We start from the raw sequence: 23,750 nt of genomic DNA on the forward strand, positions 1-23,750 counted from the left end.
GGCGTGGAGTAAGGTTTAGTGTTTCGAGGTCGCTCTGCTGTGAATATTACGATTTTTTACAGAAAAGAAAATAAAGGAAATGAGGTCGAGTACTTACAAATATGAACTTGAAGTGATGGCGGGGACTTCAGGATCTGACACCTGAAAAGAGACACAACATTATCAGCACAACAGCTCAAAATGAAAGGCACAAATGTTAAATGTTAAACAAAGTCATTAAAAAAGAATAATTGTTCAGGGCAGAAAGGATCTGGATCAGCTGGTCTAAACTGTCCCATCCTGGGTTGCAGCAGCTGTTTGGTTCTTTAATTCATCCTTGTGTTTTTTTCTCTTCGATTGTTTACTTTCAGAAAGTTGGCATTTAAAGTGCAGCGCTAACTCCTAAAGTGAAATCCTAACTTTTGACTGCAGGGGATACATTCAAAAATGATAATTGTGAGTGAGTTTTCTATTTCGGGTGTTGTGAATGTCCTACATTCTGTTTAGATACAGGTAAGGGTGGGGGTGGAAGGATTTTTCGTCTCCAGGGCCCAAAGATGTGTATTCCTCTTGCTGAGGAATTCTTTTGTTCTGATAAATTGACATTGTCAGTTTCCCACATTGGCTGTGTGTGGCTTATACTATGGGGAACAGAGGTGGGAACACAGATGCTACATATGATCGGCGTCAGTCAATGTGACAGTTGTTTTTTTCTTTTCTTTTGAGGGAGGGGGAGGGGGTCTATTTTTCTAAATCTGAACTTCCAAGTCGAGGAAGCAGGAAGGAATAGGAATTAATACACCTACACTCCCCTTCTCCCTTTAGAATGGCAAAAATCTCTTTGTACCCACATCATAATTACTGGTGGGCGCCAGTTCGGGATTGTTATCCAGGCCTCCTGCATGTTGTTTTTTTTTTTTTTCAAATATAAAACAATGTTTTGGGAACATGCAACTGACAACTAAGTCTTTTCTAAAGTTCACTCCAGTTTCTTTACGCCGTGCTAATGTTAAGGAACAAGTATTACTTGAAGTTGTGCTCCTTGTTGAAGCACATCCTCCTATTTACAGAAGCGGCGTTCTCCACAAACACCGAGCAGCCGTGACGCTGGGCGCAGAGGAGAAGGGATGCTGTGGACGTGTGACTGTAGAGAATGATGTTAATGAACTCCATTGTGGTGTCTATTCTTACAGTTTGACATGCTGAAACTATCCAGAATGTATGGTCTTGTCTACTCAGGGTATTTGAATGTGTTCATTGTAGAAAGAATCGGTTTCATTTCCTGCTTTTAAAATGAAGTTTAAGTTTAAACTTTAAGCCTCAGCAGAAACAAAATGTTTCTCTTTACTTCTATCAGTTTAATGTGGAAAAATATTATGCAAGGACTTTTTTTTTTAATTATTGGAAGTAAAAAAAATACATGATAAAGTGTGAATGCACTATTAAGCTTAAGATTTTTTTTTAATTTTTATTATAGACCGGGGTGCCGTGGGAAAATGTATGTTTTAAATGTTATTATAACACCAATGTGTAGTGTGTGTAGTTTATTTTTTACTGCCATCTAATTATAACTGTATTTGATCTGTTCTGCTTTTATAACTGAACTGTTTTCATTTTCTTCTCTTTATTATTTGTCTTTTGTTCTATTTCTTGTTTCTAAAACCCTCCCTTTTAGCATCTTGCTATAAACACTGAAAGCAGTTTTCTGGGACTTGTGCATGGTTAAATGTTATATATGTATCACCATGTCAGATAAACAAATAAAATTAAAATAAAGTGTAACGATGTGAAAATACATGTTTTAATATTATTGCTGAAAAAAAGATAATAATTTCGGCTGTCAAAATATTACATTTTTGAATCGTGATTAATCTCTTAATTTGAATGGTTTGTCACGGTTATCGTGTTTTAACCGCATATTAGAAATGTCATCATTTCCCATTTAAAAAATTGTTAGGCTTTTATTTTGAATTTCTGTACTGTCTTAAGATGAGAGTACTTCAACTGCTGTTTGAATTCAAGCCTGCTTTTATTTTGAAATAAAGTAAGCATCTTCATGTAGATCAAAGGTTAGGACATGATCTTCAACCACAGAAAAATTAACTCGTCACGGATCAAAAACTAGAAAAAAAACAGCTCTTTTTTTAAACAATAAGACACACTTTCTGCAGCCGCAGAACCACCATGATCATGAAAAAAAAACACTTTTTAAAACCAGTGTTTGTGATTTTCTACTCGCAAAAAGCAAAAACTTTCTTGGCAAATAGTAGCATCAATATCCGCACGATTTATTTTGTCTCTTTCCCTGAGAAGTTGTAGTGGTGCACGGAGGGCTACAACTTTAGTCCAGTGTTTGTTGGTGTTTTGTTTTTCGCCATTTTCGCCTTTATTGGACAGGACAGCTGAAGAGAGACAGGAAATGTGTGAAGGAGACAGTTGAGGGTGACGCGCAGCAAAGGGCTGAATTTGGATTCAAACCTACAGCCGCTGCAGGAGGACTGCAGTCTCCATGGAACATAGACATAACTGCAAAACCTAAGAAAACCTAAAACGTGATGGTTCTTGAAAGTCCTGGTGTTGAGAAACCCTGCTTAAACGTTGCATAAAACCTTTTAAAAAGATGTGAGTTATGTCTCTGTGCTCAGATCATAGGCTGTAGATGTTAATGGATGAAAAACAATGATTCAAACAAATGACAGCTATCAGTCTCCAAAGACTTTTTAAAGTGCCTTAAATGTTACCATGAGCTTTACACCACGGATGATACTATGAAGCTGAAAAAAAACATCAGTTCAGACGGGCAAACTAAGTTCACGATGTTTCTTAAAAACCTGCTTCACTTTCATGTCATGCAGAATCTTTGTCCCACATCCCCGTCCTTCAGCCCACCCTCACTGTGTACAAACCTCTGGCTTACAACACATTACATCTTAGAGCAAAGAAAAGTTTGTGAAGCAGACATTAAAAATGTAAAAGGCACTGATGTTATGACCTTCTGTGCACAGCTAAAATATACTTAACTGCTATTAATTTATCTGTAGAAAAGCTACTTACATCTTGTGCCCGTTCAAACACATACCACACGCTACCACAATCTGAGCTGGACTACTTTTCTATTGTTGGATGTGACCTTACACAACTGCACTCAATTAAGCATGCTCCTCCTGCAGACAGGGCATGTTTTGATATCAGATTAAATGTGTTTAATAGGTTTTATTTTCATAAAAGATCTGCCGTCACACCACAGACCCTTGGAAATTTTCGGACCTTTTTTTCTTTCTGACGGTCAAATAAGAACCAATTTCCTTCAATGCCAAACCCATTATGATAACTTAGGTTAAATGATTTCCAGCCTTTAAGACCAAGAAGAAAAAAACACACACACAATGAGCTAAATACTCAAATTATCAAAGCCATTTAACATTCAGATGGAGTCATCTGCTATCAAACACAAGTGATCATCCAAGTACATTAGACCATTAAAGCATTTCTAAAGACCCCCAATCTGTCAAAGAAATGTAATTTAGGCCCTGAAAAGGTCTTCATTTGTCAGGTTATGATGGACGGATTCAAAGAGACTAAAAACAAGTGAACATGCGTCATGGTCTTTTTTTTTTCTCCCCATGCTCATCCTCGTCTCCTGGCTCCACGCGGACCCACCGCTCCTGAACTCTGCAGGGTCCATTTCCTGTGTGGACACATGCTTTCTAAGTGCTCCTACAATGGACGCCTTGATTGGGCCTTAACGTTCACAACCTGAAAAGGCAGTCCAGCGCGATGAAAAATACATATCCATGAAACACCTTGGCCTTTTACCTAGGCTTTATGGTGTATTTATAACCACTTCTTTACAGCATGGCAGCAACGTGAAAGGCATGTTGGAATTAAATTACAGCATGTTACCTTTTTCTGCACCAGGTACATTACAGAAGAAGCACAGGGCTTACAGGAATGTGCCTGAGGGCACACTGGAGTGCAGGAAATACCTCTGATAGGAAGCATGTGGCTCATTTGATTTATACCTGACCTGCAAACCATTCACAAGAGCGTCACCCTGACCGAGAGTACATCCAGGTCTCTCACTCACAGGACAGTGTGCTCCCAGGAGGAAGGCAGCAGAGTGACTCAGACCCCTGAATGAATGTTTGATTACTACACTTTTTTATACAAAAAATAAAAACAGGTGAAAAAGGTGGAGGGCATTTCAACTCATATTAATAATCATAATGATGATAATAAGAAGGAGGAAAGACATAAAAAGAAGTACGAGCAGAAACAGAAGAAGAAGAAGAACTGTACTTGTAGCTCGGGGTGTAACAGCATTTTTTACTCATCCCTAACCATCACAGTTCGGTGCATCAGTCTTTTCAAGAAGAAAAGTAACAAAGCAAGATGGCACAGCGGAGCAACAAGTCCTGCTTGCATCTTCAAATCAGTTGTGTGAGGAAACTTCTGGATTATGTGCAGTGTGTTATTGGAAACACGTCAACCATTTTAACGAAGACAAGACGGCAGCACCCAGAGGGGCCGATCATCAGAACCATGAAAAACAAACAAGGCGTCAACAACTTGTCTGCTCTGTTTTAAAAAAAGACAAAGGGTCAAAGACATTACCGGAGCTAATACATTTTTAATCCTATATGCGTGCATATGCATTTCTAGAGGATCCTGTCTAGTGGTTACTAAAAGTGCTTAAGCCTGGTTACAATGTCTCATCCCATGTGCACATGAGCCAGCGCCCTTTAATGGCGTACAGAGATTGAGCCCGAGTAACCGCTGCACTTACTGTTTCACTAGAGGCACAGATGTTATTTTGTCTTATTAAACATTCGATTTATTTTAGATTTTGAAATCAGGAGGTGTTATTCATTTCTGCTGCTTATTATTTGCATCTTTTTGTTTACTTTTCCTTTCTTTTTTAATGTTTAAGACACAACAGGTGAACCTACTATCACAGGCAGTTTAGGTCAAAATAAATCTACAAGAAGAAGAAAAAAACAAGCAGAAATGTGTGCGTGAGCCTTTCTCGTAGTTGTTGTTCTCCACGAAAGCAGCTTGTACTGCAGCTTGACAAACAACAACAGCTCAAAGCCTTCACCTTTACTCAGCCGGAGCAGATTTCAAGTCACATACTAATCGTCTTTGTTTAAGAACACTGCAAACAAATGAGGTGTTGAGAGATCGCCTGTTAGCCTTATCCACTGCTACTACTTTTATGACATGAAAGTTAAAAGTTGCAAAGCTCATACAGCAGCACATTCATTTTATTCACTTTGTCTCAAACTTCCACATGTCCCTTGGAAGCATTATTTTCTTCTCTGTTCAGACATTCATGGATAGAATACAAAATGTAAACTTTTAATTTTAGAAAATGAACATCTGAAATAGGGACTGAAGTTTTCTAGAAAACAGTTTAGTGAGTGGTAGAAATTTCTGAAGAACTATATTTTAATTTTCATCCCCTGCTCAAAATAAAGAGTTTGTAAGAAATAGTACACCTCACTTTGAGTTTTTAATAGCAAAAACAATCACCCTGCCGTCTTTAAATACCAGAAAATACTTCTGTGAATAATATTGTTGTTGCATAATGACATTTACAGAAACCAAAGCTGAACAAAATCTGTTTATGATTGGGAGTAAGTTATAAAAGATTTTCAGCCCGTTCCCAAGAAGAAAAAAAACTGCCTGGGGCTCGCTTCTCAATGCTTCTAATATTTACTTAAAGCTTCAACAATTGTAGGAAAACAAAAGCAATCCCTAAAAGGTGGCAAAACAAATGCAGAGCTTTGCTTTGTGATTCTTACTAATTTTGTGCTTCCACACCAAATGTGAGTTGGACAAGTGGTGGGATTTAGGAGATTAGAGAGTGCTTCTAATGCACTGGATCTGTCGGATATTAACACAAGTGACCTCAAACCTGACACGTCAGGTCGCTTTCACCCGCTCTGCAACCTAAAAAAGCAGCCAGGGAGCTCAAATAGCAAGCAGGGAATGTATAGATTACATGCAGAGTGTAGGTGCTTAAGAGTGGCTGCACTGTAGTACTTGATCCACAGTGCACGCTACATGCTATACAATTGGATAATCCGTTAATGAAGCAGATTCTGGGGCAAGTCACTTAGAGCACAGATCCCAACCTTTAACCTCTAATGTATTCAGATATGACATGAGAACAGTGAGAGTAAATGCAAAACACAAAGGAGCTTTTCTCTTCGTGCTGTGACAAACCAACGATCTGTACAGCAGAAGTCCCAGCAGCCTCTTTCTGTACACTTGAAATAGTATTAACAATGCTTTAAAGTCTAAATCGGACTGCATTAGTGCTCCTGACAGCACCGTTATATATGTTAAGCCTTGGTTTCTGATATTTGTTTGTTTGTCTCTTTACTGTGGAATCCAATTTAGGTTCATCATCAACCCGAACAATACTATTGAGGAGAGAGAGCTCGTGAAGTGTTGAAGGCTATTCAACAACAAACGTCACCTTTCAACACTTTTTTACTTATACAGCACCTTTCTTCAGGCTACTCAGAGTCCTTTACATTACGTCCTGTTCATTCCATTGAGTGATGCCACAGGCTTTCAGTATAGGTACTACTCGTCTTGATCTATTATAACACTCATTAACACATAAACTAACACACCAAAGGTACAGCCTGTGGGAGCACTTTGATGTACAGCATCTTGCCCAAGACAGTCAATTTCCAAAATGTAAAGATACTTTTTAAAGTGATAACATCCCCGTTATTTGAATTTTCGATAACATCAAAATGTATCAAAGCTTTAAAAAAACGTAGGATCTTCTCTCATATTTCTATTTTATACTGGAACATTGCAAACATATTTGAGCAATTTAGTCAGTATGCAGAAGATCACCGGCTATTTTTGGTCATCAAAAACAAGAAAAGATCCAATAATGGGCGCCTTGTATTTTTGTTGCCATGGTATTGAAATAGGTATTGTTCCATTTTTTAATACAACTGTATCGAAGTTTAAAAATCTGGTATCTGTCAACCCTGTTTTTTTGTTTTTTTTTAAAGATTTATTTTTGGGCTTTTTGTGCCTTTAATGGATAGATAGGACAGTGGATAGAGTTGGAAATCAGGGAGAGAGAGAGTGGGGAATGACATGTGGGAAGGAGGCCACAGGTGGGAAGTGAACCCGGGCCGCCCGCTTGAGACGACAGCCTCCATACATGGGGCGCGCGCACTGACCACTGCGCTACCAGCGCCCCGACCCTGTTTTAAACATTCAGACTGGTGACTTTGAATTTCCCTTGGGATCAATAAAGTATCTATCTATCTATCTATCTATCTATCTATCTATCTATCTGGTGGACCCGGCATGAGACCACAGATCTTACAAAAAACTCTTGAGCCAGAGCTTTTCGATGTAAGAAATTGTGAAGAACATGAAGGAGGATTCTGGTAATGAATGAAAATTCTTCAAAGATCAGCTTTGTTTTAATGACCATTGTCTATCTAGTTTAACTTTATCTCTTTGCACCCATATGTTGGCCCCCATGCTTTTCCAGGCTTGTGGTGTAACCAGCTGTTAATGATTTTTTTTCAAACTTAGACAACTTAGCATAGACTTCCTCACCATTGTTGATTGTCTGACTAGCTACCCACGATACCTTTGAGACAATGTCTCGTTTTTTTTGAAAATGTCCATTGCAATGACATTGTAAATTTGGCAGATTGCTCTGAAATATTATGTTTCATATTTATTAAAAGGGAAACATTCATATCTAGGATGACATATTTATAAATGTCACCTTCAAAAGTGAAACTACAGAGCAAAACACCCTAATCTTTTTATGTTTCTTTACTTTAAATCAGTTAATTGGCTCATTTAATAAAAAAAAATCACATTTGACACAGATCAACTTGAGCACAGGATAAAATCAGAACGCTATTGGATATCTTCAGTTCCTGAGCATGACTCATAGAAAGCACTAAAAGCTCCTTTTATTCATAAATATCCTGCCATTCTCACAAATGTAAAAATGATAGACTTCCTGGATGTACGGGTGAGAGAGAGGCAATGTGAAGACTCAGTCCCAGGTGTGACTCTGTCAGAACTCAGACTTTCAGCCAGCAGAGTGATCTGGGTCAGTAGGTAATTGCGTTCCTGGACCACAGGAGACCTGCTGGCAATTAATCCTGCCAATGAGCCACATGAAATATGTACACGTGCAGTGTGCCAGTAGTCTGACAACTGCAGCGCTGTTAGCATGGCTCTTTCAAAGAGTGATGGTGTATAATTTGTGCTGCTCACAGCTACAATGACGCATTAAGATTGTAGCAGAACAAAAAGTGTGATGTTAGAAATCAGAACTCGTCCTACTTAATTAAGCTCTGCCTTAACATCTCAAACACTCAGATGTTCATGATGCACTAAAAAAGGATAAATCAGAAAAGTGAAAAAATATGGAAATATGTAAAATACATTACAGAATAAATAATCAAATATAAATAATAGGCGCAAAAAATGCAAAACAAAAGAGTGATCTTTATTTATTAATTACAGTTATTTAACCATGTGTTTCTTTTAATTTAGGTTTATAAATGCCTTTCCTTTAAAAAAAAAATATTTTTATACAATTTAATACAAATCGTGGACAGGGAGACCAACCAGAAAGTGCTGATTCACTGTCTTTAAAAAGCAGCAATATGTAACGCTAGCATTTAAAATGTTAATGTCAAGACATTGCGGACACGGAAGCTTCGGTGTTTAACCATCTCACCATTTCTGCGTTCTAACCTCTCTCCATTTTTCAAAAGCATATCCAATATTTATGCTAGTTTGACCACGTTTGTGCTCGTAGAGCTTGTCAGAAAAAGGCTTTTTAGGTCGGGTTGAATCAGTTTAATCTGAACCAGTTGGCTTGACGGCTTCCATCGCTGCAACACCTGTAGGTTTGACGTTTACCGGGCAACCCGAGGGGTCCAAAACAGAAGAATGGTGTGCCTTAAAACCGCCTCCTTCTCTGGTCAAAACAAAAACAGAGCATTCAGGACCAGAATCTAAACTTAGGAGGAGGACATACTGGATGCTGTGTTGTTGTCAGAGAAGTCAGCAACAACATATCATGTTTTCTTAATGTCTGATCATATTGTAAGGTCATCGTATGATTTAATTTAGTAGATCTATCACAGATTGGTCTTTAAAAGGAAAAGAAATAGAAAATAAGGAAAAGATTTAAAAAATAAAGGATTAGAAACATGAATAAATAAAAATTAACGCTTGTGGTAGTTACATATTAAAAAATACTATTTGAATTTTTGGAAGAATAAAAGGCTAAATCATATGTTGAGTTTTTACATTTTATATTAAAATTGTTCAGAATACTAATAGTATACATATTCTAAGCAATAAAAAATACACAAGTTTTATTTTTAAACAGCTTCTTCATTTAGGTGAGAAAATAGAATTAAATTAAATTTGAATAAATGCAGCATATCTCATTTTATTGGTTTGTACCAATCGTTCAGATAGATTCTGGCCATTACACCCTCCGTCTTTCAAAAGTTTGAACAGTAAAGAAGTGTAATATTCACCGCTCATGTGAGAGGGAAAACAGATCTGACACGAGTTATGTTAAATTCATCTGAAGAATCTTTCATGACATTCACAGTTTAGTTCACATTAAATGACTCTCACACGTTAAATACACAGTTTGATTTCTTAATAACTTCTTGTTGCACTGAAGAGTAAAACAATGTTTTAAGTTGTAACACTAACTCCGTCCTCTGACATCCATCTTGTTGTCATTCTAATCTGATTTATGTGCTTGCTGTTTATATGTTTTGGCACATCATTAATGGCTCTGTGTTTTGCCGACAACATGCTTCAGTAATTTGAGCGTCTTTAGAGGCTGGCATCTGTCGCTGCATGCCAAGCAAGTGTATCAGTCACTTTGACTAAAGTGTCCCATTAGCCTCCAGCTTCTGCCTAATCTCAGATTAATCAGTTAGTGGCATCTGATCCTAAATGATAGGGGCACGGAGTAAAATGTCACTTCTGGCACACAATCACTCCGCTGTCATTATGACAATGTTAAAGATTACTGATGTTTACTGGTCACGAAAAAGTGTTGATGAGCGATCATTTACCCACCAGAAAGTGACAATGGGCCAACGTCAGAAATACAGTTATCACCTCAGGGTTTAACGGGTCTCAATGCAAGGTCAAACTGTATCAATGACCTGAACTTTTCCTGATCCTGGTAGTCCATCAAAAAGTTCTTGTTTGGTCCCTTGGATAATGTTTATACTTTTCAAAAGTCCCTGAGCTAAGTCTAAGTCTGACGTCCCAGGCACTGTTAAGCAGTGTTGTCCATTTCTAAAAACGTCATTAAGAATGGATACAATATTCTTTAAGAGAAATGTAAGGAACAACACAAGAACAAGCAAGACACAGAATGACTCGATTTGTAAATTGATACTACACAACTACACAGGCAACAAAAATAAAAAATATAAAATAAAAGTTCCACTAAAGTTGGGGCGCATGTGGCCTAGCGGTCAAGTCGTGCCCAATGTACAGAGGCTATAGTACTCAAAGTAGGTGGTCACATCATCACTCGCTCTCTCTCCCTGATTTTCTACTCTAACCAATGTCCTCCTCTCATGTCCTCTCAAAAAAAGAGGCATAAAAAGCTCAGAAATAAATCAGAGGAAATAAAAATTCCTGAAAAAACCATCAGAACTTTGGACCAGAAATGAGGAAAAGTACACAAGTTCGACATGCAATATGGCCGACGACATTGTGATTATTATTTATATATTTATCTTAATCTATCAATGTTTTTTTTTTTAATAGGGAAGAAGCAACTTTGGCTGAACTAAGGTAACTTTAATTAGTGTTTTAAATTGCTAATCAATAAAAGTGATATTTAACTTTATTTTGAGACACTCCATGTTCTACTATGTTTGGTAGTCGTGACATCATACCGCATGTGTGGGTCATTTCTTTGAGTTGGAAAGAGAACAATAAATGCAGGCAGAGTCTTGAGGTGAACCTCCTTCAAAGAGCCGAAGACCTTACACTGAGGTGATGATATATGTTTAAACACAAAGCTGCCAACCAGCATGCAGCAAAATCAACATTAAACTGAGGGACCAAGCTCAAGGCACAATATGTATCGAAAAATAATACCAAATGTGAGATTTGCCATTAAGTTTGATAATAACTGAAACACACACACCCTATATATCGTTGCTGATCTTGTCTCGTACATGTTAAATGTTTTCTTATCAAAAAAGGTCAGCCTGCTTCCTTTAAACATATCATTCACTGTAAATCTTTATTGGTATTTGTTACCAAAGGTTGAAGCTCAGTTTTCTGACACCTACCCTGCAGCAGCAGTTACACGCAGTACAAATAAATATATAGAAAAGAACAACCTCATTGCCGATGTTCTTGTTTACTTTCCTGGTCATGTATAGGTATCGGAATTCAATTCAGTTAAAAATTCTCACAAGAGCTTTTAGACAGTTCATTCACAGACTAAGATTTTCCAAACATCGGATATCTTCAGGGTTACTATTAACAATAAAACAACTAGATTCCTCTCAAAGTTCTTACCAATCTGGCTCACGGTAGAAATGTACACATATTACAAGGACAAAAGCATTACAGCAGAAAAGAAGCAGCTTCAGGTCACAGCTACCATTAGCTAAGAGCTGGTCTGTGACAGTGCCGTAAAAGCTTCACCGCCATTACGCCTTTGTGCGTTTACATTGCATGGTCAATGTTGTAACGCAATGTGAACTAACAAACAGTGTGGCCAGAAGCAGGAGACAAACAGCAGGAGCTTCACGTACACACTCACACCCAGGCATGCACACACACAGTGTTGTGTTACGGCCTCTGTTACTACCGCTGATGGCGGATCAGGGGTGGAAAAACTTGCCTCACCATTCCCCCTCAATGCGTTAACACATTGCAAATGAGGGGTAACAGGGGTGTAAATATCCTGTCATGAACTGGCAGTGTATAAGGGGCTATGGTGTGTGCAGCGGTTTGTCATCTGTGGTCATTGAGGCCGCTAGATGAGTTGGTATTACTAGCTATCAGGCTGCAAGTGAAGCATTTCCTTCCTTCTTAACTATCACTGGTTCTGCTGAGCTCAATGCCAGGAAAGTGAAAATAGCTACAGTGAAATTGCTTGGAAAATCATTTGGATAACTTTACAGAGGTAAAACGTCCCAAAATTCAGAAGAGCAGAACAGATACTTCTGCATCTGAATAGAAATCAACCAGCAAAACTCCATCTTATACAACCATTCAGAAAATGTCAGTTCTATCTTGACACCATTTCAGCAACATTTTGTATAACGGCGTTAAAAGCAGCACTGCCCTTGTTTACATAGAATCTTGTGTTCAATCTGCACGCTCTTAAACTCTCCGTGGTATAGAAAAACAGCTGTTTACAAGCATCCTCAGTTATAGAGTAATCAGGAGTTAAACACAAAAACAGAAAGTAATCAAACCCCTTAAAGTGATTCTCCTTAATAAGAGAGATAATCTCCTCCACTTTGGATTCTCCTCAGCTCAGTGGGATCCTCGCTGTAATTGCTCTTGTTAATCAGGCCTTAATTTGTTGACGAGATTCATTTGGATGGCTTGCCCTGAAAACAGACAATCTTTCTCAATCTGAGGATGCCAACATCTTGAAATTAAAGACGGTGAAGTAGACTGAGACCAGATTAAGTGACTGATGTAACCAATAATCAGCGTCATTGACTTCACGTTGAACCAGGAACGCAATAGAACGATCTCATAACACCATCTGAAAGTGTATTTGTTAAGAGACTCTGCACTGCAACATAACTTTGAAGTAAAACTGGAAGTGATCTACATTTATTTTTAAATGGAGTGGTAATGGATTTTTGTTGGTTAATTTTAAATCTTATAATATACAATGTATATGACAGGTTGTATAGAAATGTGCTATACATTTACTAGCCTCTACTCAAAAGAAATCAGGTCATAAAAAGCACTCCAGGGGCTTGATTTAAACAATGTATCGTGCCTGGTCTGGAGTGAATGGGGCTAGCACAACACAAGATCGTGTCCATCAGCACAATGCATTATCTGGATGCAGACTAAGGAGCAAGGTGCAAAGGTAATGTATCTATTCTCAATGATCATCAGTCTGTCCTTGCCTATTGCTGTTCATATGAAGAGTTACAGCTATTGTTGTTTATATACTTATATACTTTGACCTCTCTCCTTTACTTGTTCATATTATACAGACAGAAAACATAAAGCAACTGTATGAAATATATGAACATATTAGAGTTGTCACACTTAGAGCCAAACTGATTAATTGGCCAGCCAATAATAGCGGACGATATTAGCATATCAAGTGACTAATCGTCTAATTTTATCGCAGATATGCGCCAATAATACTAAATTTATTCACCAGTCAAAAAGCATTTCATTTGAGTATTGTTGTATTTCACTAGCAGATCTCTGTCTCATGTTTTCTGGAAGTTCCAGAAATAGTTTTGATACTAGTTACTAGATACTAGTTCAAATTAAACTAAAACTGTTTGGATTCCACAGCAACAAAAGTAGAATTCCTACACACACAAAATGTCTAAAATTGAAATTGCACAAAAACGTGAACTGTTTTGATACCAAAAATTACATGGCAAAAATGTAAGTATTGAAAATGTAACAACCTAAACAACAATGCTTTCCGAGCTCAACAAAAAAGGTGTGTTTCTACCTAATAAGAAAGACGCTTTGTACATTTACAGTGGCATGCAAACAGGGGAACAGCTCTGAGGTTATATATTAATAAAGTATATGTTTCATTTACAGATAAAAGTCATCAGATGATCGATAAAGTCAGCAGTACCAGCCCTACAAACTGAGTCAAGTCATTTACCTCCTCCCTCCAATACTAATGCCAGACACCAGCAGGTACATGTTTGAAGTGTTAACATAAGAGCCTGAAGGTAAAGTGAGACCTGTTGAATTGTAGATCAGCCAGACTGGATATGTGCAAAAACTGAATTTTTTAATGAACCGAGATTCCCCCAACACACACTGATGGCACAATCAGAAACCATCCAAAGGAAAACGCTCATACAAATACAACCAATCAGTCACAACAGATTACATCACACTTCTTCTTTGTCTCATATTACTCACAGACAGCTGTATATACACTCACTCTTCAAGACAAAAAAACTAATCTTACAGCAGAGCTGAGTTTGTCCAAACTTTAAAACATTTATCTGGAGATCTGAACATTCAAAATCAACTCATGCCTTCTTTCCATAATTTCAGAGATGCTCCAGAAGATTGTGCAGTGATAAAAGATTACACATGTCCCTTCATAGCATATATGTTCAAGCACTAGATAATGCTACTAAAAAAATACACAACTGAGCTTTTTTCAACCTTATTATATTATTATGCAACAGTAAAAGCAGCTCGCTCCTATTGTACACGCACATGCCCTCATCAAATCAACATTTAAAAACAGAAATGTTACACAGAACGATACTCACAGTTGCTCTTTAGATCATTGAAGCACAGAAAGCTGCTAGCTTCACTGAATGGCAATCTTTTGGAAGACTACTCTCACCCTTAGAAAGCCTTATGCAGCTGAAATGACTCACATCCCCTCTTCCAACCTCTGTCAACCATCATGAGGAGGTAAACATTCCCAAATATGGAGAAAATATGAAGCCAGTATTGAGGGGCAATATCAGTTTGGTTTGCTTTTAACTTGGAATGCCAAACTCTGAGAGTGGGAGTCGCTCCACACAGCCAGCTCTGTGGTGCATACCTTTCACTGGGAATAATAATAATGATGACTGTAGAGAACTTTTCACAACTGCTTTGGGTTCAGTCTGACCTAAGATGGGTAACACTGCAGGCCTGCACTGCAAGCTCTGGTTTTACAGCCACTTTGTAGAGAAGCGAAACAGAGGTCGCTTAAAACTGCTCAAAGGAACCTGGAAAAGAAAATATAAACTATTTACCTTTTACTTCATCTTTTTCTGTCATTGCCCGATTAGAAGTTATAGACAGCCCGTTTATCGTGAGAAGCTGTCTTATTACCCAGATTGTCTTCCAATGATTAAGAAGGTATAATTAAAGTCTGATTACTCCCCACGAGTGCCGAAGGTCAGAGGAGATCAGGGTAACATTAAGAAACGCTTAGAAAGAACATTACACCACCCTGCCTGGATGGGAATTATGCTGAAGAGCAATTTGGGCTTGAGAGCCCTTGTTTCCTTAAACAGCTCTTCATCAAAAATCCCAAAGGACAGAGCACGTTTAGAGGACTGAAATTCATGTTCACAGATATTCAGTGAACTTGAATACTTCTCTTTCCTTTCCTATTACTATAGTTCAACATCTGGCGATAAGTCCTGACAGACATATAGGAATAAATATAACTTTTATGTGACTCTAATACAATACAAAGGTTACCTGTGGTAGAAACAGGAGTTGTTCCTGTGATTACCTCTTATTGATGATACATGATGACACTTCTAGTTCTAAAGCTTGAACACAAAGCTAAATTAATTAAAAAAAAACATGTTTAAGAACATCCTAAGTATCACAAAAGTAGCCTTGAGTTGCTAGCCTTAAGCACAAATGAACAGTGGGCTACAGAGTGAGTACACATAGACTACACTTTTTATAGTAGTCAGACCCAACTGAGGATAACTTCAGAGAAATGAAATGAGGTAATTTCTCAGATATCCTGAACCCCTTGGAGCTGCAATAAGCCTTAAACTACTTGGTTTGCATTGCAGTAGAATAGTAGGACCAGGTTTTGACTTGGCCTAACACAGAAGTGACATTACACCAGCTTTGAGAGAGCTACCTCAGAGATTACAGCGATAAAAAGACAAAACATGACTTTAAAGATTACCCACAAACACTTACATTCACCAACACTACCTCACACTGGAGAATAAAAGAGCTTATTTGGCTCAGTTGTTCACCATTATGATGGGCTCACTTGTGAGGCCTTTTGAGGGTGACGTGTTCATTCATTTTACTTCAAATAAATAATATGGGACATCAGTAGCGTAGTGGTTAATGCGCATGCCCTATGTACAGAGGCTATAGTCCTCCAAGCGGGCAGCACAGGTTTGAATCCGCCCTGTGGCACCTTTCCTGCATGTCATTCCTCACTCTCTCTCTCCTGATTTCTGACTCTATCCACTGTCCTATCTCTACAATAAAGGCATCAAAAAGCCCAAAACAATCAACCTTAAAACAAAATGTTAAAACACAAAATAAATCCTACATAAAGTTATGAAACCATACAAGCAAAAGTTCCTTTACCTTTCCTCCTGTCTGGATGTGTGGGTTTCCTGGTTTGTTGAAGCGTCAGCCTTCACTGTGTGTTGAAATCTGTTGACTGAGAAACAGAGACATGTCTGTATTACTCACAGTGATTTCATGGCTGCAGTTGAACTGTGAAGGATTACATGTCTCAGGATAAACTCAGAGTATTTCAGTGAAAATATGAACCCTCGAGCAGACTGCTATGAATCCTCCTGACTGAACATAAACTGTCCATCTAACTTTGACTCTGACATTTCCCACCAGGTAGCTGCCTCAGCCTGCTGCACTAATTTTTCACCTTTTACAAGGAAAACAATGTTGACAAGGGATACAAAAGAAAATATGTCACCTCAGTGTAACAACTTTTTATTAAAGAAAAAACAGACCGGAGTGCTGGTAGCGTAGTGGTTCGGGTGTGAGCCCCATTCTCATGAGGCTGTAGTCCTCTAAGAGGGCAGAACAGGTATGAATCCGACCTGTGGCTCTTTTCTCGCATGTCATTCCCTACTCTCTTTCTCTGTCAACCGATTTCTGACTCTGCTCACTGCCCTGTCTCTAAAATGAAGGCATTAAAGGTCCAAAAATACACTTTGAAAAAAAATAAACCACAAGCTTCAGGCGCTGCTGGACAGCCTATAGCAGTGATATCGCACACTTCATGTATAGAGGCTATAGTCCAGGACACAGGTGATCCGGGTTCGACTCCGACCCTAAACAATTTACTGTATTTCACTCCCCACTGTTTCTGATTCTATCCACTGTCCTCCTCTACAATAAAGTCAATAAAACCTGAAAAATACTCTTTAAAAAAAGAAGGAAAACAAAGACTATATAAATTCATAAGAAAGATTTTGCTCAGGATTAAAATAAAATGATCCAACTTTTTATTGCACTGATGATCCAGTCTTGAATATATCTGCATTGAAGCATTTTTATTCAATTATCAAAAGTTGTATTCTAATTATTATTATATTAATATTTATATAAACCAGGTTTTGTGACTACATTATACATTTCTAATCAATACATCTTTATCTACATATTTATAATGGTTTTTACATCATTGTGGTATTCAGTGTTTAATTTCATACTGATGACTGTAAAGATAAGTGGGGAAACGTTTCACTTGTGATCTTTTCTCTCTTTGTTGAAATGTGTGTGTGGTTTAAAATTTAATTACAAGCAATGTATGGGTTGGCTTGTTCATAAAGTGATGCTTTTTATTAAGCTTATATGCTATGAAATGTCCCATAAAAGGCTTAGTGTATCTGACAGACTGAGCATTGAAAAGCTGCGTCAATGCTTCATGTTGTGAAGAGTAACCATTACTAGTTCACTGATAATCGTTTCATTTTTACGAGATGTTTCAGTCGTTTGATGTGCTCTTTGTCTGAGTTAATCTACCTGATTGAGCATGTGTCTAGTTATCATGTTCAGAATGATCTCGTCTGGTGAGATACCTTTCACTCTGTAGTAATAAACAATCCTGTTTGCATTGTAACTTGCATTAAGTAAACAGTTTAGAGTAGATGAGGCTCTCTCCAGATGGTGAAAACAACAGCATACTCTGCGAGACAACTCTTATCTCTATTACATTCTGGGTTTTTTTTCACACCACCAATTTTGCAGACTTTGGATAGGATGTGTATATCCTTCCTCTCTCATTATTTAAAAACCCCAAATTCTTCTACGGAGCTTGAAGATAGTAGATGGGTTTTTTTTGTTTTTTTCTGATGCAACAGCAAAAGCCCTTTTAAAGAAACACACGAAGCATACCGTCTGGTGCAACAAACATGCAAACAAATTGCATAAGACTACACAAGTTTTTTTACTTCCATGTTTTCTTTAAGGAAGGGACAAGCTGCGTGAAGAGTTGATGCTGCAAGTAGCATGTATAGTGCAAAACTAAAGAAAGCACTGTGAGGCTTTACACTCTTCCTGATGGACAAATATTTCAGATGAGTCCTATAAGTACGATGCAGGTTTGACAGTGTATTGTTCTCAAATGCATGTGAATGTAAGCGACAGAAAACAGGATTGTTGTGCATGTGAGTACAGAGCAGGCGGGCACTGACATGTCCATGCTATGCCCTGTGTGATGTGTCATGAGTCTGGTCATGCATCTTTGTGTGTCAGAATAAACACTTTGTTTGTTTTTCCTCTAATATGATTATGTAACCTCCCTCTGGGTTCTATATATATATATATATAAAAAAAACATGTATGTAAGATAGATCAAATCAGTTTAATGCTTGACAAGTTTTTTGGACCTCAGTTTTTGATTCCTTTCATGTGCACATTAAAGGTCAGTTCACTGCCATTGGAGAGATAAATCATCAACATGACTCTCTGAGGAAGATGGAGATATACTGTACACACATTTCCTCCTTCACTAGAACAACTTGAGCCTTTGTTAGTGTGAGCCTTGAGCGTGCAACCATATGATTCAAGTCACAGAGATGAAGAAATACCCCATGATCTTTGAAGGTGTTGCAGAACTGTCGTTCCTCCAAGTGTCTCCTTACCATCGAGAATTAAAACATTCTTTTTTAAGAATTTTAACCAGTTTGCAGAGATGTCACTGCATATAAAGAGAGAAATGTGCAAACATGTTGCTTTGTCTTTCTGAAGATGATTTGGTGTTCATTCGGTGCCTGCTTTAACGTAATGTTGATAAAGTGATGAAAAATACAATCGCGAGTCCATATATTGTGTTTTATTTTGTAATTGACCGGATGCTCTGTGCTTTTCCTTGTCTGACTTCCTGTCCGGGCTGTCATATTCTTTCCAGCTTGACACATGCCTGCAGCGTACTCCGGCAAAAATAGACCCGCAGCGTAGGCTATATGAAACGTAGTGCCGTTGGTGGCACGCGCTGGAAACAAAAAATGGTATTCAGGACAGTCCTACTCTTTAGTCAAACATTAAGCCCAAAGAGAGAAAACCTGCACTGTTGAATTACACAGTGTGCAGGAGTTTGCTTGCAGTTTTTGCACATAAAAACAAGAAATAACCCAATATTGGTTGCCTACCTATCACTTACAATCTTTGTTACCTTGGTATCCAAACCATGATTGATTGGTACTATTATAAAATCAATAGTATCAAAGTCTTAAATTCTGGTATTGTGACAATGCTAATGTAGAAAATTAAAGGTAACAAGCAACTTATTTTGTATCAAAATATGAATAATTAGAAAGATGCAGAAATATTTTGTTCTGGTTCCAGTACGACAGATTTATCCTGGAAAAATATAGATCAGTCATTTCAACAAAGCACTGTTGATTGGACAGAGGTTACAAACCAGTCTTATCTTGCAGCAGCTGGAATAATCTTTTTCATCCAAATAATTAGAGGAGTCTTTCAGGATTCTGGAAATACCTTCACAGGAGCTTTAAGTTTTGTCAGGCATTTCTTTTTTCAGATAAAATCAGATTGTAAGGTATGCACATCTTACAAATATATCAAAGGTACCAACATTATAGAGATGCAAACTACTGGTTGGACTGAAGCTGCTTACAAAGGTGACACTTTTTGAAAGCCAACTGTCGTGGCATCAGGCTCTACTCTTAAACCGTACACTTTAAATTTGGGAAATTGCTGCTGTCCCTTTCAGAGAGGGACATCCTCATTAAAATATGCCAAGAAACACAAACAGTAGAATAACACGACTACCGAGAACACCGGGGGGGCCTGAGCTCAAAGGCAGCAGAAGCACTCATCTTTTAACTTTAACATCATCAACGCTGTCAAATGAGTCCTTTTTAGGCAGAGATTTTAAAGACACTTCCGTTTAATGTTGTGAAAAATGTGTCGGAGTGACGCAGATGTATTCAGTTTGATGACAGCACTCTCAGGGGAGGAAGCTGTTATTGGTTTGACACCCAACACAAGTCAGAGTTTGAATTCTGTCTTTTAGAGGAAGTCAGACTCATTTTTGCACGTTGGCAACATTTTATAGCAGGAAAACAAAATGTAAGGTACAGTTAAAGGTTTTGTTTTTCACTCACAAAAAAGTATTGATTATTGACCTATTCTATTCATGGGCAGCTCAGAGGTAGTGTGGGTCATTCTTCAATCAGAAGATCAGGAGTTTGATGATTGAATAGTCTTTTAAAGTGCTTTCACATTTGTCCAAAACTCAGGTTTTTCAGGTTGAGCTGCATGTGTGAATGCAAACAGCTACATTTTTCACTCAGACTTTGCCCTCACTTTTTCATGCCAGCCCTCTAGTAAGTTATCCGCGTGAAGTCTGGGTGAGCTGATTTGAGATCGCAGCAGGGAATACTCTGGAAAATGTATGTGAAATGGTCTGTATGCACATGACAGGTGCGACCTTCATATAATAAAAATGCTTCATTATGTTTTCTATTTGCCAGTATGTTCTCCTCCTTTCTTGGTTGATATTGTCACTTTTGTATTATTCTTTTTAAGTCATCCTTCCTCCTGAGCGCCCTCCCACCCTCGCCGTCCGACAGGGAAAACTTCCTTCCTGTGAAGGACAAGATTTTAAATCCTAAATGTCAAACGTATTTGATATAAATCGGGTCGTCCCCAACAATCTCTGAGCAAATCAGGGACCTTAATATTTGACCTTTATACCACTAACACTACAAGATAATCTGGGAAGATAATTGGTTACCAGTTGGGAACATCCCCGCGATTGTCCTGAGGGGGAATTGAACCTCAAATCGGCCAGATTATCCTGCAGTCTGAGCCAGGCTTTAACAAAGTGCCCTTTGAAATAACGCTTGTCAACAGAAAGGATGCAACTAAAGGACACCAGGTTTTCTTTCGTGAAACATTCAAAGTGACTTTTTATGTCATGGAAGTGAGGTTACTTTACAAAGAAAATCCAACTAAATGGTAATGACATGACAGACAATATTTGAAGGATGTCACCACTGTCACAGATACAGTTTACGGCATCAGGCTGAGGGAGTGTGATGCCCCCTGCAGAGACTTTAAATTACTATTTCACTTGGGTGGGGCCTGGTTGTGCATTTTTGTGTCACGAATCAAAGCAGTGATGGTTTCCTGCTCTATCTTTTAATCTAAACCTGGGGTAAAAGTACACATGAGGCCTGTGCTGTAAAGTTAGTCCACTTCTCTAAGAGCATGTCAACAACACTGCGTTAGCTCTGTTGGAGCGTTTTAAAAGTACTTACATTGTCATACAAACAGTTTAAACCCACATTTCTCTCTAGTTTAACATTTAAACATGTCTTTAATACAACTTAAACAACGTGGCGAATCTACACTGTCGTAAACAAGCCCAGACACACAGTTATTGAGCTAACCTTTGACGGCTATCCCAAAAGTCAAACACCCAGCTAACAGATATTCCTGTAACGGGACGCTTTAGTAAATGTAGGTTACTTTGTATGCTAAGGTAACATGCAGCGACATATTTCTGTGCAGATGGGGGCTCTCATGTTTCCCCGGTGACAGTGTGTCTTCCGCATTGCTCAGCAGCAGCAGACCACTCGGCTAAAAACAGAAACACCAGAGACGCCCAGAGTCCCTCTCGGCAAAACTTGTTCACAATGTATCGTATTTTCAAACGCATGACTGAGCCTGGCTCGGCGACAAGTTAGGTTAGTTAGTATCCTCATGTAGCATTAGTACCAGCCACGGCTATCGAGAGTAGTCCACGCCCTCATAGTGAACTACAGTAAAAGATCATATTATAGCCTAACAAGGCCGAACAAATTGAAGACGAGCTGCTCCAAACACTGAGGAAATCCCTCATATTTTAGAAGTTACAGCAGTTCAACACAGCCGACAGTCACAGAAAGGTTTAAAGCGAAAGAGGAGAGCTCGATAGTTTCGCTTACCTCGCTTTCTAGGAAATGTAACAGGAGGTCGAAAATCCCACCAAAAAAAGTGAAACTTCTTGATCCAAAATTCTGGGAGAGTTGTAGGCAGTGACGTCACGCTCTGAAATTCCAGCCGTCTCAGTCAGTTCAGAGGTTTGCCCATGTAAGGCAGCAGGCCAGCGGTGTCACCCAGCCAAAACACTTCACCCTGCCTCTGTTTATAGACACATACATGTATGGGACAGGGGGGGAAATGAAGGAGAATATATAAGTTGTAATGCTTTTTTTTTTTCCTTTTTTTTTTTAATCTACACTTTTTACGGAAGAGCATGAGAAATAGATAAGGAGATGATGAAGGTGTTCTTTTTCATTATGCACTATCAGAAAAACGTTGAATTGTCAAGAATAAAGTTTAGTTGAAATTTCACGTAATAGTAGGCCTATTTCAAATCCATTCTCAACATTTCGACTTTTTCCTCAAAATTGTGTTTCAACTTTATTCCCCACGTTTCGACTTCATTCTGGACATTTCAACTTCCTTTATCTGTATTTTGACTTTTTTCTTATATTTCTCTTCATCCTGACAAAGTGCACAATGAAAAAAAATCTTCCTCTTCTCATTATTTATTCCTCATGTCTGACCCTAATCCTCTTCTGTACCCTATATATGACCCATTCATGGTATATAAAATATGAATCATTATTTCATGAACTGATACATCAAGACATATTTCCTGTTTCTATAGGTTATATAAAGGAGCCACATTAACGTAATTAAATTCCATTTAACGATGTGCAATTATCAACCCACAGTTAGACTTTCTGACATTCATTAGTTGGTGCAGGCTATAACAAAACAGAAACTCTTAACGATATAATGTCTTGTAAAAATCATTTTAATGCTGTTTAAAGGAAGTTTTTCTTTGCTGCTGTTGCTTGCTTGATGTTGCTAACTTTGCACTTTTTATTTGGATCCTGTTTTTAGCATACAAATATCATAACTGTTAAATAAATCAATGCACACTTTGTATATGCTGTTATTTCACTCACCTGGTGTAAATAAAGAAGCCAGATTCACAGTTTACGTTGTTATATTGCTCATAACTGCTGAGTTGTCTTAGTATCTTAGTGTATGCAAAGGTTACTTTATCTGTTTTTATTTATAAATTGAGTTTAAATTACTGCAGAAAATTAGGGGAACTGATTATTTTAAAACAAAGAGCATGGCTGTATTTGCTCCACTTGGGACTAGAATCAGTATCTATATCTGCGTGTACTTGTATATCTTTGAGTTTGTACATTTATGATTCAGTATGTGTTAATGGACACTTTTCTGACTGTCAGTTATTTCCTATAAGAGTCACTGTATACTATAATGACTAGTGTACTGGAAATGTAGAGGCACATGAGCTTCTAAACTGCATTACATACAAATTAAAACTATACATTTCAGTCAGAGAGGGAGACTTCTGTTGTGCATTTAGCTCATTCTTACTTGTATTAAACACTTAAAAGGTCGTCTTCATAAGGATGGGTGACTTTTTTTATCTTGCCGGAAACACGATACATGATAATTAAACAAATGGCTTTGAAAATGCAAGGTGTGTTTTGAAAAAA

General features: G+C 38.0%; 1 protein-coding gene across 4 annotated transcripts in view; it reads right to left on the bottom strand.

The window, feature by feature from the left end:
* Window positions 1–22,362, bottom strand: part of lpp (LIM domain containing preferred translocation partner in lipoma) — a 182,118-nt gene extending 159,756 nt beyond the window's left edge. Inside the window, exons 1-3 of one of the 4 annotated variants that reach the window (XM_061030555.1) lie at window positions 22,152–22,362; window positions 16,312–16,380; window positions 98–141 (exon numbers count right to left, since the gene is read on the bottom strand). The gene's annotated coding sequence lies outside the window, so the exon portion shown is untranslated. Of the gene's footprint in view, window positions 1–97; window positions 142–14,513; window positions 14,626–16,311; window positions 16,388–22,151 lie in introns of those variants that run through there. The other 3 variants (XM_061030552.1, XM_061030553.1, XM_061030554.1) reach the window with 3 other exon arrangements.
* Between the last annotated feature and the right edge of the window lie 1,388 nt (window positions 22,363–23,750).

The sequence above is a fragment of the Labrus mixtus genome, chromosome 3, assembly GCF_963584025.1.
Source record: "Labrus mixtus chromosome 3, fLabMix1.1, whole genome shotgun sequence".
NCBI lineage: Eukaryota > Metazoa > Chordata > Actinopteri > Labriformes > Labridae > Labrus > Labrus mixtus.